A 15,061-nucleotide genomic window follows, 5' to 3' on the forward strand; every position below is an offset into this window, starting at 1 on the left:
GAAAGATGCATCTAATGGAAGTCACCGTTGTAGCCTTCAAAGCTATTATGGCACGGGCTCGAAACCGCTTTTTCCCCGCTGCTGGGTCTGCCAGAACCGCCCCTGCTCGCCTGGGCGTGCGATAAGGCTGCAGGCAATCAGGAATCGGCGTACCTGGGACTAATGAGAGGGAGCGGCATAAAGACCAGCGGACCCGAGGAACCTTTGCCAGAACGTAGCCTATATTCACAGTAAGCATCACGTCTGGCATCCCTCCTCAACAGGCGGACCGCAGTCCATGTCCGGACCCAGCGACGTGTCCGTCCGGACCTAGCACGAATTATAGTAAAAAAAAAAAATAATAATAATAAAAAAAAATTGTTTAATTATTATAATTATAATTATTATAAAAAAATATAATAATTGTATTTATCTTTGAGTTATCGCTAGCGCAAGTCAACGTTCTTTGTTGTTTTTAGTCAAATATCTCCACGTTTCGTTTACACTTCTCCGTGTCTCACTCTCTCTCTCTCTCTCTCAGAGAGAGAAAGAGAGAGAGACGGAGTAAGAGCGAGAGAACGCCACTCTGATTGGCTGATTCCGGGGTATGGGTTGTCATCTCTATCACAACGACGCGCTGATAGGCTGTTACCACCTGGGTCATACACATGTGCACAGTGCATGGAACCTTTCGCTGCAGGCACACAGTTGTCTCGTATCGCTACTTCGCTAACTGTTTGTCATATAAGTTGCATATATATGTATGTGCTGCTGTTGCTTTAATGACGTTGCGACAGCTGCCGTAAAGGAGGTGCGTTGCTAGCCTGGTTGCTATGGTTTTGCGGTGAGTCGTAAAAGTGTTCTTCACATGTTTTGTACCCTGCTAAAATCTGAGTAAAGTTATTCACTGGAATTACCTTTTGTTTTTGAACTTTATTACATGGTGTCAGAAGTAACGGACAATCACGTCGCAGCAAGGAAATGGCCAAGTTTAATCCTCCGGATAGTTTTGCGTTCGACCGACCAAATGAATGGGGAGATTGGAAACAACGTTTCCAACGGTATCGCATAGCAACAAAACTAGCAAAGGAGGACGGCGAAGTACAGGTCAGTTGCCTGATATATGCTATGGGTCCAGAGGCTGAAAACATTTTCAAGTCGTTCACGTTGTCAGAGGATGATCAGAAAAAGTTCGACGTTGTGTTAGGAAAATACGACGAGTACTTTTATCCCAAACGGAACGTGATCCACGAGCGCGCATGTTTCTACCAGAGAGGACAGCGGCCCGGTGAGAAAGTTGAAATGTTTATAACAGCTCTATATGATTTATCCGAACACTGTGACTTTGGAGCAGCGAGGGACGACCACATTCGTGACCGCATAGTTGTGGGTATTGTGGACAAAGACCTGTCGCGCAAACTGCAGCTGGAGGCTGGTTTGACGCTAACCCAAACTATACAGACTGTTCGCCAGTCCGAAGAGGTGAATGCACAAGTGCACCAGCAACAAGGAGAGGCGTGCACGGCGGTGCAGGAGATCGCCCGCGGACGTGGGAAATTTGCATATAGAGAAAAACAACAGTGGAGAAATAGAAGGGAAAGTGGACAGCAAGAAGCACCAAAAATGCCTAAATGTGGCAGATGTGGAAAAATACAGCACAAAGACCATGAAAGGTGTCCAGCTCTGAAATCGACATGCCACAAATGCAAAAAGGTGGGTCACTGGGAAATTAAATGTCATACAAAGGCAGTCAGAGAAGTGACAGAGACAGAACCTGTCTCACAGACTCCATACTTTCTAGGCGCAGTCACCAATATAAACAAAAATAATGACAAGTGGACTGTAAAGATTGTAATTGGAGTGACACCAGTTACATTTAAAATTGATACTGGGGCAGATCTAAATATTATGGAAGAAGAGACATTCAACATGTTATGCCCTAAGCAGCAACTGGTGCAGTCAAATATCCCACCAATGAGCAGTCCTGGGGGTCAGCTGATATGTGTGGGGAAGTTTCAAGCTAATGCAAAATACAAAGAAAAGCACTACTCATTCCCAGTGTATGTCATCCGCAGCTTAACTGCAAACAACCTGCTGGGCAGAGACACAGCATGTGCAATGGGGCTGGTGAAGCGCATTGAAGAAGTGCACAGTGCATTTGGAGAACATGGAACTCTCAAAACAGACCCAGTTAAAATACTTTTAAAGGACAATGCTGAGCCATATGCAGTGTATACAGCCCGCAGGGTACCACTGCCTCTTATACAGAAAGTCAAAGAGGAGCTACTGCGTATGGAGAAAAATGCTGTAATTGAAAAAGTGACTGAGCCTACAGACTGGTGTGCACCGATGGTACCAGTTGCAAGAAAGAACAACAAAGTGCGCATCTGCGTGGACCTGAAGAGGCTAAACGATTCCGTAAGGAGAGAGAGGTACGTCCTCCCAACTGCTGAGGAAATTACTGCAAAGCTGAGTGGCGCTACAATGTTTACATCACTAGACGCTGCCTCAGGGTTTTGGCAGATACCCCTAGATCCCGAAAGCAGTAAGTTAACTACCTTCATAACACCCTTCGGGAGATACTCTTTTAAGCGGCTCCCATTCGGCATCACAAGTGCTCCAGAAATCTTCCAACGGAAAATGGCGGAGACTCTGAATGGCTTGGATGGAGTAGCTGTTTACATGGATGACATCCTGGTGTATGGAAACACTCCAGAACAGCACGACCAGCATCTAACAAAGGTGCTTGAGAGAGTCAAGTCAGCTGGCCTAAAGCTAAACAGAGACAAGTGTGTGTTCAGACAGAAGCAACTTAACTTCCTTGGCCAAGTGATTGACAAAACAGGTGTGAAACCTGATCCCAATAAAGTCAAAGCCATCAGAGAGCTACCACCACCACAGAACGTACAGGAACTCAGACATGTCCTTGGAATGTTCACGTTCCTGGGAAAATATATCCCAAATCTGTCAACAGTGGGCCAGCCACTTTATGAACTGTTGAGATCCCAAACCGAATGGACGTGGGACCATGCACAGAAGGAGGCGTTCCAGCGCATCAAGGACATCCTGTCTACTTCTCCAGTTCTAAAGTTCTACGACGTGAATCGACCTACAACAGTGTCGGCTGATGCTAGTAGCTACGGCATCGGCGGAGTGCTGCTGCAACTACACGATGGAGACTGGAAACCAGTCGCTTATTGCTCACGTCGTCTGTCTGAGGCGGAAACCAGGTACGCCCAGATCGAAAAGGAGTGCCTAGCAAGCGTCTGGGCATGTGAAAGGTTTGAGAAGTACCTTGTGGGCCTTGAGAACTTTAGGCTAGTCACTGATCACAAGCCCTTGGTGCCGCTAATGAACAAGAAAGATTTGGATAATGTTCCGATACGGTGCCAGAGACTGTTAATGAGACTAATGAGATTCAAGCCAACCGCTGAATATGCACCAGGAAAGACCTTGACTGTAGCGGACACCCTGTCGCGTAGTCCACTGCAGAACGTGACAGAGGTGACCGACACTCACTCGGATGTGGAATGTTATATTGCAGCCGTTGTTGACAACATGCCAGCTACACCACAAAAGCTTGGGACCATAAGAGCAGCCACAGCAGCTGACAGCAACTTGCAAATGGTGCTTAAATGTGTCAAGTCAGGATGGCCGGACTGTGGCTGATGTTCCACTAGCCATCAAAGACTATTACCCTATAAGGAGTGAACTGTCGGAGTACAACGGAATCATCACAAGAGGATGTCGCATGATAATCCCAAGCCCTCTAAGAGCAGATGTCCTGGATCGAATCCATGATGGACATCAAGGACTGTCAAAATGCAGAGAGCGGGCTAACACTTCAGTGTGGTGGCCTGGCATCTCAGCTGAAATCAAGCAGAAAATCCAGACCTGTCAGGTTTGTCATGAGATGAGACCCACACAGCGCAAAGAGCCCCTCATCTCGACCCCTCTACCTGACCGGCCCTGGAAGAGAATTGCTATTGATTTATGTGACCATAACAAACATACTTACCTCGTCGTGTCAGACTACTTTTCCAGGTTCCTCGAGATACTCCACATGCCTACAACCACTGCCTCACAGGTGGTGTTGAAGCTAAAAGCAGTATTTGCCAGATTCGGTTGCCCAGACCAAGTAATTAGTGACAATGGGCCCCAGTTCACATGTGAGGAGTTCCGAGAGTTCGCTAGAATGTACGACTTTGAGCACATTACCTCAAGTCCCCATCATCCACAAGGAAACGGACATGCTGAGAGAGGAGTCCAAATTGCAAAGACTATTCTAAAACAAAAAGATCCTCTACTCGCTCTCATGTGCTACCGCTCTACACCCTGCACCTCCACTGGTGCAAGCCCAGCCGAACTGCTTATGGGCAGGAAGATAAAAACAACACTTCCAACACTTGAGAAAAATCTACTTCCTAGATGGCCTAACCTGAAAACCGTCAGGAGCAAAGATGCAGAGAAGGAGAAACACGCGTTCTACTTCAACCTCCGACATGGAGCAAAGCCCCTGCCGTCGCTGAGACCTGGTGATCCTGTCCGCGTCAAACTGGACAATCAGCACGCCTGGGGAACACCCGCTGTCATCACCGCTGACTGCGCAACGCCAAGGTCATACATCATCGAGACTCAACAGGGGGCGACATGGAGGCGCAACCGTCGTCACCTGCAACATGTTCCTGAGCCAACTGGAGACACAGCAACTCTACCTCCAGATGGACAGCTACATGACACTGCTACACAGCAGCCTTCCCCCGTCATTACTACTGACACTGTTTCACCAACACTCAATGCCCGTCCACCTCCTGCAAAAGATGGACTGTACACACGCTCAGGCAGACTGATAAAACCTGTGGTCAAACTGACTCTGTGAAATTGACAGACTTACCAAAAAAAAAAAAAAAGGGATGTGAAACAGATACGTTAAATGTTGTGCTTTGATGCTGCTGTTGCTTTGTTGTTCTGAGCAGATTGAATATTGCTTGTGTGATGCCTTCACAATGTGGAATATATATGTTTTTTTGTCAATCACTTTTTATTGACAGAGGTTATAGCCGTTTTCCATCCATGTAGTGTAAAGCCAGAAATGAAGAGTGGAACTAATGTGTAGTGAAGTAGTTGCCCGTAGGTCCCTTTTTAGGTGTGGGTATTTCCTCCCCCTCCCCTCAGAGGAAACTTGGGAAGCTTCAAGGATTGTTCATGTCTTCACTCTTCTTAAACATTGCCTGTGTTTTCCAGGTCAGTAATGTTGTGAAATATATCAAATGTAAACGTTTGATAATTAAACACCTTACAATTCAAATGTAATATGGTTCAGCGACAGAGATTGATGTTTTAGTGCCTTTAGACTTTAATACCACCGTGTGTTAGCATCTAGCTAGCTCTTCTTTGCGTGTGGGTCAGTTGAGAGCAGTTAACCCTTTTTATGCCAACCGAAGAGCACTGCAGTGTGTATATATAGTTCTGTGTTGTAAAGAAATACTCTTCTATCTTTATCTCACACAAGGTCATATTATTATCTGTGTAAATATGTTATTGTTGTTTCTTATATTTGTAAATAGATAATGAACTGAGTGATGTGGATACATTTTGTTTGACTCCAAGTGTACTTCCCAAGGACATTTCATGTCTAAATGATACTTCCCCATTTGTGAAAGAGTTTATTACTCAAGATGTTTCTGTAACAACAATATATAGAAATGTGAATATACAGAAGTATATACCATTATAATAGCTATTGTGCTATGAAGAAGATATGTTTTGAGAATGTAATATTGAATTTAGAGAATAATAATTATATTGTCATTGTGGATTATAGGAAATATATATAATGTGTATGTCCGATCGGTAGGAGGCCACGAGGAAGACCCAGGACACGTTGGGAAGACTATGTCTCCCGGCTGGCCTGGGAACGCCTCGGGATCCCCCGGGAGGAGCTGGACGAAGTCGCTGGGGAGAGGGAAGTCTGGGCTTCCCTGCTTAGGCTGCTGCCCCCGCGACCCGACCTCGGATAAGCGGAAAAAGATGGATGGTGTAATAAAGAGAGGAAACTTGGGAAGCTTCAAGGATTGTTCATGTCTTCACTCTTCTTAAACATTGCCTGTGTTTTCCAGGGGTTAGAGTATGAACACAACCTTTTGTCTACTGAACTCACACGCCTGTGAGACCTGTAACAAATAGTGGGGGCTCGTCCGGGATCTCTCGTCCACTTAAGCGGAGGAGCTGATCCAGAGATATCAGAACCGTAAAACCAGGGTGACTGCAGCCTACAAGGGAGCCAGCAGGTGTCCACAGTGAGCAGGATTCCAGCGTCACAGAGGGAGCCGTGCTGTTTAACCAAGGGCCACCAGCCATCCCGCGAGCACATCTGATTCAACAAGATCACGTTGTAAAACTACTTAACTCTTTACCATGACAGGCGCGCGTAAGGAAATGGTGTGGAGTATCAAAAAGAACTTGTTTCGGCTCTCAAGTGCCGATCTTCACCAAGTAGCAAGGAGCATTGCAGCCGATGAACAAGACTTTGCCAAGACAAATTTTAGCGATGATGAGGGTGCCATGGACTTTATCATCACCCATCTTCAGTCCCCCGCCTTACTAGAACTGGAAGATGAAGGTATGGGCAATGTGTTGATGCTGAATGATTTAATCTGTCAGATGATTTCCTGTGTTGCTGCTGATTTACCTGTAAATGTAGACAGTGATGTTGTACATGTTTCGCCTAGCTCCACCCCACTCACTGTAACTACAGGCACTACATTACCATCATCATACCAACATTCCCACAACACAGTCACAAAGCTATATGCTAATAATGCTACTAACATAAGCTGTGACACAACTGCAAAGTCAGTAGGAGAACTTAGAAGGGTGTATGACGAGTTAGGTGAAAGGCTTAGACAGTATGAGGCTGAAGGTATTGCTCAACCCAGTACACCCAACCTTGTAAGACCACAGCAGATGACTGAGAGGTTAGTTCCCTTTAACGACCTCACCTATTTTATTAATAGGGGCGGCATGGCGTAGTGGGTAGAGCAACCGTGCCGGAAACCTGAGGGTTGCAGGTTCGCTCCCCGCCTCTTACCATCCAAAAATCGCTGCCGTTGTGTCCTTGGGCGGGACACTTCACCCTTTGCCCCCGGTGCCACTCACACCGGTGAATTGAATGATGAATGATAGGTGGTGGTCGGAGGGGCAGTTGGCGCAAATTGCAGCCATGCTTCCGTCAGTCTACCCCAGGGCAGCTGTGGCTATGAAAGTAGCTTACCACCACCAGGTGTGAACGAATGATGGGTTCTACATGTAAAGCGACTTTGGGTACTTAGAAAAGCGCTATATAAATCCAAGTTATTATTATTATTATTATTATTTTCAACGCCGAGAATTTAAAGTACATGGTGGACAAATTGCAGATCATACATCAGACATTAGCTACAACAATGTTTGCAAACAAATTAATGAAGGGGTTAAAGAGGGTTTTACAGGGCCAGAAGTAGTCAGAGGGGTTTTAAGGGTTGTTAAACCAGGCACTTTTCGAGACATGCTGGTAAACAAAGATGAAATTAGCATCCCTGAACTCAAGGGCTTCCTAAGGTCCCACCTAGGTGAAAAAGCAACCACCAAAATGTTCCAGGAGCTAATGTGTGCTCGACAAACTGAACATGAGTCACCCCGACAGTTCCTTTATCGCATGATTGGGCTAAAACAAAAATTGTTATTTCAGTCAAGGCAGGCTGGCACAGACGTTTCTTATGACCCAAAGACAATCCAGGAAGTGTTCCTCCACACAATTTACCAGGGGTTTGGAGCCAAATATACTGACCTTCGGCAGAGACTGAGGCCCATCATTTCTAACCATCAAATAAGCGATGAAGAAATCCTCAGCCATGTCATGAAAATCATTAATGATGAAAATGAACACCTTCGTAGACTTGGTCAAACAACCCGTCAGAAAACAATACACGCTAACAGTGCCAAAGTGGATACAGAGGGCCATTGTTATGAACAAGGTAGAGATGCAACTGTAAATAGCACAAACACACGGACACTGGAGCAACTCAGTAACCAAGTCGCCAACCTGACACAACTAGTGACAACACTGATGGAACGGCAAGCGGTTAGCACCCATACCCCCGCACTACCAATCCGACCACAAGCCCCGTCTAATTTTCTCTCACAACCTCCAGTCAATCGACAGCCCCAACAACCCCCAGCTCAAAATCCAAGTCAAAGCAAGATAAGGACAGCTTTCTGCTCTAAATGCACTGAACAGAATGTGCCCGAGTGTAATCACTGTTTCACGTGTGGACAAGCTGGACACAGAGCAGTGGGGTGTTTGAAGCGGATTAAGTTTCAGTTAAACGAAATGCGGTCTCTGTCGAGGGACAGCCAGAGTCCAATGCACAACTCAAGTCCCCACGAATAAGCTTAGCCACTGAACTCGTAACACAAAGAACTAAATGTGACAGAGGCAAAACAGAAATGGTTTCAGGCCATCGTACCCCAATTCCCATAGCACCTTTGGTTGGTAATAAAAGTCTGTTGGATTGCCTAATAAGTGGCTATCCCGTAAGTGTCCTATTTGATTCAGGCTCCCAGGTGAGCATAATTGATCGTGATTGGGCAGACACACACATTCCTAACTATGCAGTAAGGCCACTTAAGGAACTTATTGAGGAGAACCTGGATGTTTATGCGGTAAATGGACAAGCAATCCCCTATGATGGGTGGGTTGAACTTACTGTTAATCTGGCAGGCAATGATAATCCAAACCTAACTATACAAGTCCCATTCCTAGTCAGCCAGTTGTCGCTATCTCAGCCACTTGTAGGTGCAAATGTGATTGAGGCAATCATCAAAAGATCGGAGTCATCTGGGGATGCAGCCGCCAGGGTTACCAGCCTCCTATGCCGCGCATTTAAGATGGAAGCAGATGAAATAAAAGCCATGGTAAACATTCTCCAGGTTCCCCATGGAGAAAACTGCGACCCAGTCACAGTGAGGGTGGGAAAAGATAACATCATCATCCCAGCTGGAAAAACTATACATGTGTGGTGTAGAATACCGAAAAACTTCAACACCTCAGACCCACTAGTCCTGTATGAACCCACGGAGGAAAACACGGCTTTAAGACAGTTCAGTGTAGGAGAGGGTGTTTTAGAGATCTACAACAGTCAACGACCTTACATAAAAATACCTGTTGCCAACCATTCAAAACATGATATTATTTTGCCAAAGAGAACTGCCATGGGCACTATACAGCACATTGACAAAATTTTAGAGACAGATACACCAGACACCCAGCAGACTGCACAGACAAATGTAAAATATAGTGCAGTTGAGGTAAGGACAGTCTCTTCAAACAACCCTGTTGAGCATTGGTTGCCCCCTGTTGATCTCAACCACCTGAGTGCCGAACAACAAGAACTGGTGAACAAAGTACTTTGTGAGGAGTCAGGTGCATTTTCCCGTACTAGTGACGACATCGGTTGCATCCCATCCCTTCAAATGGAGGTCATAGTCAAAGATGACATTCCAGTTCAAAAGTCCTATGCATCAATCCCAAAACCCCTTTACAAAGAAGTAAAAGAGTACCTTCAAGAGCTTTTAGTGAAGGGATGGATTGTTAAGTCCCGGTCTCCTTATGCAGCCCCAGTCATATGTAAGAAAAAAAGATGGCACCTTACGGCTATGCATAGACTATAGGCTTCTGAATAATAAAACTGTACCTGACAAACACCCCTTGCCCAGGATCCAGGACCTCACTGACTCCCTGGGAGGTTACAACTGGTTCTCAATTCTCGATCAAGGAAAAGCTTACCATCAGGGCTTCATTGCCGAGGGGTCAAGATATCTGACGGCATTCACAACTCCTTGGGGTCTGTACGAATGGGTCAGGATCCCATTTGGACTATCAAATTCCCCAGCTGCATTCCAAAGGAGCATGGAGGAGATGCTCAGCACCCTCCGAGACGAATGCTGCATCCCCTACCTCGACGATGTGCTGTGTTATGCCAAATCATTTGATGAGCACTTGGAGGTGCTGCGCAAAGTCCTCCAAGCTTTACAACGACATGGAGTGAAGTTAAAACCTGAGAAGTGTGAGTTATTTCGCAAAGAGGTCCGGTATGTTGGTCAACTAGTTTCAGCTGAAGGTGTGAGAGTTGATCCCAAAGACCTAGAAGCTGTCCAGGCACTGGCACAAAAGACACCACAGACAGTTGGAGATGTCAGGCAATTAATGGGATTTTTGAGTTACTATCGGACATATGTGCAGGATTTCTCAAGAATAGCAAAACCTTTGTATGACCTGCTCCAGGTGAGGATCGACACCCAACAGCCTCATGCGTCACATGGAAAGAACAAGAGTGCTCAGCAGTCATCTCGAACCCCAGTGAACTGGTGTGAGGATCATCAAAGAGTTCTGGAAAGCCTAATTGACATGCTCACCAAACCCCCAGTACTGGCCTACCCCGATTTTGACAGCCCTTTTATTCTCCACACAGATGCTTCCCAGAAAGGCTTAGGAGCAGTTCTCTATCAGAATCAAAATGGAAAGATGAGGATCATTGGATATGGTTCACGTACATTGACACCAGCAGAGCAAAATTACCATCTACATAGTGGGAAGCTTGAGTTTTTAGCCCTGAAGTGGGCAGTATGTGATAAATTTAGGGATTATCTGTTTTACGCACCCCACTTCACGGTCTACACAGACAACAATCCCTTGACATATGTGCTTAGCACTGCCAAACTCAATGCTGTGGGTTATCGTTGGGTGGGTCAGCTCGCGGATTTCAATTTTGATATAAAATATAGACCCGGCAGAAGTAACATCGATGCAGACACTTTGTCTCGCTGCCCCTTGGATATTGGATCCTTAATAGATGAGTGTTCCGAAGAACTATCTCAAGAAGCGGTAGGTGCAATATGGGAAGGGAGTCGACGAGGCCAACAAGGGTAAACTGAGACCTTACTGGGAACAGAAAATCTATGTGGTAAAAGAACAAGTAGGGGACAACCCTGTCTACAAAGTGATCCCAGAATCTGGAGGCTGCTACACCCGCACACTACATAGAAACTTGTTATTACAAGTTAATGACTTGCCAGTTGAGACCCCTCAAAGCTTACCTGATAAAACAGCCCAATCGCAGAAGAAACTTAAAAGAAGCCAAACACACACACAGAACATTGAACAGGCACAAAGGTCAGACAGTGGTTCAGATGATGACAGTGATGAGGCTCAAAATCCTTGTCAATATTGGCTCCGGGTCCCTACAGTACACCAGAACAGAAAGAGCAAATTCCACGACCACCTTATAACACGGGAGACCCCATATCAGCCAGAGCTTACAAGGGCAGCTGAGCCAGGACAAGAATCTCATCCTGCCCGTGACAGTGACATAAGAAACTCTGTTGACAGACAAGAGATATTGCATGTGAGTGGACCTGACCAAGGGCTAGAACCCATGCCTTTGAATGTGCAAGATGCAAACCAGGACCAAGAAGTAAATGTAATACGAGACAGCCCTAGACCACTGAGACAATCAACTCGAGAGCGAAGACCAGGCTATGTGTTCACGTATCCCTCTCTTGGCCAACCCACCTATCAGTTACGCCCTACGATTAGCGCAGTTGAAACATATCCAACACAGAACACTCAAATGCAACACATTCCAGCTTATCCTTATCCATTCCACCATCCGATTATAAACCCATATATGTACTTACCTGCCACACACTCTGCTACCTGTTATTGACAATTAAAACACTCACAGTTGTACACATCTGTTGGAAACAATTCATGAATGTTGTGATATTTGAGTTGATAAAAATGAATTGTTCCAATGAAAACATTTTTTTATTAGATTGTGCAAGATGAGTTTATGATTCTGTTATTCTTAAGTGTCAGGAGCCACTTTTGTTTGTCGGGAAGTGTGTGATGCCTTCACAATGTGGAATATATATGTTTTTTTGTCAATCACTTTTTATTGACAGAGGTTATAGCCATTTTCCATCCATCCTCCCCTCAGAGGAAACTTGGGAAGCTTCAAGGATTGTTCATGTCTTCACTCTTCTTAAACATTGCCTGTGTTTTCCAGGTCAGTAATGTTGTGAAATATATCAAATGTAAACGTTTGATAATTAAACACCTTACAATTCAAATGTAATATGGTTCAGCGACAGAGATTGATGTTTTAGTGCCTTTAGACTTTAATACCACCGTGTGTTAGCATCTAGCTAGCTCTTCTTTGCGTGTGGGTCAGTTGAGAGCAGTTAACCCTTTTTATGCCAACCGAAGAGCACTGCAGTGTGTATATATAGTTCTGTGTTGTAAAGAAATACTCTTCTATCTTTATCTCACACAAGGTCATATTATTATCTGTGTAAATATGTTATTGTTGTTTCTTATATTTGTAAATAGATAATGAACTGAGTGATGTGGATACATTTTGTTTGACTCCAAGTGTACTTCCCAAGGACATTTCATGTCTAAATGATACTTCCCCATTTGTGAAAGAGTTTATTACTCAAGATGTTTCTGTAACAACAATATATAGAAATGTGAATATACAGAAGTATATACCATTATAATAGCTATTGTGCTATGAAGAAGATATGTTTTGAGAATGTAATATTGAATTTAGAGAATAATAATTATATTGTCATTGTGGATTATAGGAAATATATATAATGTGTAATAAAGAGAGGAAACTTGGGAAGCTTCAAGGATTGTTCATGTCTTCACTCTTCTTAAACATTGCCTGTGTTTTCCAGGGGTTAGAGTATGAACACAACCTTTTGTCTACTGAACTCACACGCCTGTGAGACCTGTAACACTTGATTATGGTATTGATTGATTATTGATGCTAGGTGATCTTGTTTTTTGAAAACATTGAAAAAAAAGGGAGATGTCATATAAGTTGCATATATATGTATGTGCTGCTGTTGCTTTAATGACGTTGCGACAGCTGCCATAAAGGAGGTGCGTTGCTAGCCTGGTTGCTATGGTTTTGCGGTGAGTCGTAAAAGTGTTCGTCACATGTTTTGTACCCTGCTAAAATCTGAGTAAAGTTATTCACTGGATGTACCTTTTGTTTTTTAACTTTATTACACTGTTCACTCGTAAGCCACTGAATGTGAATGAAATCACAATGGCATGCTCCAAGTTGGCTCAGGCTGGTAAAAGAAAGGTGGACAGGGAAAACCGACGTTTCAAGGAAGAATGGACGGAGCAATATGTTTCATCCTACCTACTGCAAGTACCAGACCAATGTGTCTAATATGCAACAGTACTGTTGCTCTGGTGAAAAGTGAAAATCTGAAACGTCACTATCTGAAAGAGCACCGCAAATTTGAAGAGACATTTCCTCATGATTCAGAGCTAAGAATGAAAGAAATCACGAGGCTGAAAAAGTCATATGAAACATCAAGCAAGATTTTTGTTAAATCTATGACACAACAACAAATAGCAACAGAGTGCTCACTCAGAGTGGCATGGGTTTTGGGTAAACACAAGAAGCCATTCTCTGATGCAGAAATAATTAAATAATGCTTGACTGAAGTGATGGGTGCCATGTTTGAAGGCAAATAAAAGGAGGAAATGACAGCTAAAATAAATCAAATCCCACTCTCTGGTGCCACAGCTATCAGACGTACTGAAATACTGGCTGGTGATTTGTCCAAGCAGCTTTGTGATGGGAAAAAAAACGCAGAGTGCATATCCCTAGCAGTGGATGAGTCCACTGACACCACTGACAAAATGCTCAGTTGTTGGTGTTTGTGAGGTATTATGATGAGGAAAAGGGGAAGTTTATTTAAGATGTTTTGAGCCTGGCAAACCTGTGGACAAACAAGGGGAGAATACATCTATAAAGCAATATCAGAAATGCTGAATGAAAAAGGGATAGATCTGAAGAAAGTTGTGTCCATTGCTACTGATGGAGCTCCAGCCATGTTGGGGAGAGAGAAGGGACTGGTTCCGCGTCTGAGAGAACACCACCCTGGCCTGATATCTTATCACTGCATAATCCACCAGTCTGTCCTTTGTGCAAGTCTTGGAGAAGTGTACTCTGAAATCATGAGTACACTTCTCATGATTTCAGAGAAGTGTACTTAATGATACTGGCCTGGATTTATTCAGTGGCAATGATCATCAAATGTTTTGTGCCAAAGTTCAAAGTCTTGGTTTCAACCCCAAGAGCCCAATTCTCCCATTGAGCAGCTGTGTTTTACACAATGGGGATGCACTGTACAATAGTTATATTTGCACATGAATGAGATCTGTTGAGGTCATTTGTTTACCAGGGATAGGAGCTAGGGTTGTGTTTAAAAGTATTTTTTTTTTTTTTTAAACTGAAAGTTTTATTTAAGTTCTTATTTATTTTTGTTTCAAAGAAAATCTTTCATGTATTTTATTGGATATTCATTTCATTTTTGTTAATTTTAAGAAAATGTTAAACTACTACCTACCTCCTGCTACTATATAAGCTTGACCGATAATAAACGGACCCAGCCTGTTTCAAAAAAACATTTGTGGACCTTCAAGATTTGTACTTGAGGACCCCTGGGCTAGAGTATACAAATGATTTCCGACCTCGAAACTGGAACTCTCATAACTTGGCTGTGACATCACTCCCAGCGCCGCGACTTCCAAGGTAATGGAACGCACCATATCCATCTTGCCGTGCTTACATTATGTTACGTTCAATATGTGCTTACATGAATGGCATTGCTAACTTTCATTGGACAATATTATGCTACGTTCAGTATCACGCTGTACCGTGCATTTTACATGTCCATGATGTCAAAGAGTTGAACACATTGGTTATGGCTTTAATACAGGGGTGTCAAACTTGTTTTCATTGAGGGCCACACCGCAGTAGTGGCTGCCCTCAGAGGGCTGGCTGCTTGTAAGATTAATAAAAAACACACTTATAAGGATTGGTCGCATGATGTTGTCACACTATGCATTTGAAAATGTATATTTAACCTACACTGTAAGAAAAAAAACCTGGATTTTGCGGTAAAAAAAAATGGCACAATTTTACCATAAAATTTACAGTATAATGGTCAC

Source organism: Nerophis lumbriciformis, linkage group LG35, assembly GCF_033978685.3.
Source record: "Nerophis lumbriciformis linkage group LG35, RoL_Nlum_v2.1, whole genome shotgun sequence".
Lineage (NCBI taxonomy): Eukaryota > Metazoa > Chordata > Actinopteri > Syngnathiformes > Syngnathidae > Nerophis > Nerophis lumbriciformis.